This window comes from Mus caroli, chromosome 1 (assembly GCF_900094665.2).
Source record: "Mus caroli chromosome 1, CAROLI_EIJ_v1.1, whole genome shotgun sequence".
NCBI classification, from domain to species: Eukaryota; Metazoa; Chordata; class Mammalia; order Rodentia; family Muridae; genus Mus; species Mus caroli.
In genome coordinates, this window is record NC_034570.1 from 54,732,417 (window position 1) to 54,734,534 (window position 2,118).

At 40.2% G+C, this 2,118-nt stretch overlaps 1 pseudogene; it reads right to left on the bottom strand.

Annotated features, from left to right (window-relative positions):
* The window catches only part of LOC110295308, a 9,023-nt pseudogene extending 7,162 nt beyond the window's left edge, over nt 1-1,861 (bottom strand).
* Between the last annotated feature and the right edge of the window lie 257 nt (nt 1,862-2,118).

Here is a 2,118-nt window from a genome sequence, read left to right on the forward strand (position 1 = left end):
AAAGAGAGGCCCATTGGTCATGCAAACTTTATATGCCTCAGTATAGGGGAACACCAGGGCCAAGAAGTGGGAGTGGGTGGGTAGGGGAGTGGGTGGGGGAGCGTGTGGGGGACTTTTGGGATAGCATTGGAAATGTAATTGAAATAAATACCCAATAAAAATATGGAAAGAAAAATAATAATAAAAAAGAATTCTGAAAAAAAGATGCATAATATTAATATATCCTGACCAGACATGATAACTCACACCTGTAATAGCCACAAGTTTAAGGATAGCTTGGTCTATGTAACAGGTGTGAGACAAGGTCTCAGAATTAAATAACAAAATGGCCCTCTTAACAAATTTAAGTGTCATTAAAGTATTGTTAACTGTTTGTATATTCTTGTTTTCTAGAATTTTTGCATCTTACATATTTGAAAACTATATATATATACATTGAGCAACAACTGCACACAGACTTTTAAAGTTATAAATACAAATGTATTTCTTAAGGAAATAAAATATCTTCCTTCCTTCCTTCCTTCCTTCCTTCCTTCCTTCCTTCCTTCCTTCCTTCCTCTTTTTTTCTTTTCTTTTTGGAAATAGGGCCTTATTATGTAGCTCTAGGGTATCCTGGAGCTTACTGTGTACCACAGGCTAGTCTTGAATTCTCGTTTTTCCTGCTTCTACCTCCTGATTCGTGGAATTGCAGCCATGATGTGTCAAACATCCTAGGCTAAAAATGTTTTTCTGAAAGTTTAGACTCAGAGTCAGCATAGCATAACACTTACTATTTATGACCCATTTACTATTCATTTATAAACCAAATGGCCTTCTAAGGATGCAAAACAGAAATGTGGTACTGGGAACTGAACCTGGGTCTAGCTTGGCATAGGTCCACCCCACCCCCACCCCCAGCCCTATCCGCAGCCCTCTTTCTGCTATTTGAGCCAGGCTCTCATTTATCCGTGCTGGCTTTGAATTTACTCTCTTGGCCTTGAATTTGTGACCCTCCTGCCTTAGTCTCCTGGGGAGTTGGAATTATATACCTTTCCCACCAGGCTCGACTTAACAATGGCAGAATGGTCAAAATTTCTGTGGGGTTGGGGGAGAAAAAACCCTTTATGTTTTAGTGTTTATTATTTATTTATCTATCTATTTATTTATTTATTTTTCTAAGACAGAGCCTTACTCTCTGGAACTTCTTTTTTTTTTCTTTTTAACATAAACTTTATTTTTATTTTTTCCTGTGCTTGGTATAGATCATGGTGCCTCTAGAATGCCAGGTAACTGCTCTGCCATCGAGCACTATACTCAGTCTGTGTTCTAAACTCTTCAGAAGATCTAGACTACAATTCTAATCTAACTATCACTCAGGGATGAGGAAGCGCTTACGCTGATATTAAGTACTGGGAGAAGTCATACTAGAGAGGGTGCTTTTACTCCTCTTATCATAATTAAGCTAATTTTTTTCAAAATTATGTGGACACTTGTATGCAGTCATAAAAGAGTCTTAGATTTCATCACAGCTCACATTGCAATGCTTGGAAAGTTATAATAGCTTCCATTACAAGTTCACCAGATTCATGCAGTTAACTCTTTTCAAACAGAGGCAAAGGCAGTTCAGGAAATCCACAGAATATGCTGTGTGTGCTGGCTGTGTCTGAGCCCCGGTACCCACAGATCCTTGACCACTCTCCTCTGTGCTCCACACCATCGTGGGGTTGGCCCTAAGCAGAGCAATTGCACAGGTATACTTGGCAGCTAGCAGCCACGGCAAAGTGTGGACAACCACTGCAATAGACAGCAGGTAGAGGATCGTTTTAGCAAAGGATAAGGGATAGACAATTAGGAGGCAGTACTTTGTCTCCCTCCTTGTCATGGTTTGGATGTAAAATGTCCTTGACATCATGGGCTTGATTACAGGGTACCCAGCTGTGAATATGTTTTGGGAGATTGTGGAACTTAAGAAGTAGTGCCTAGCTGGGAGAAGTCTGAAACTGGGAGTGGGCCTTGAAGGTTATATGTGCTTTTATTTCAACTCCAGGTGTGTCTGCTTTCTGATTTTCACAAGGTAAGCAGCCCTAGCTAGGTACTTCCATCACTATAAACTCCGTGATACCTGCTACTCCACAACAT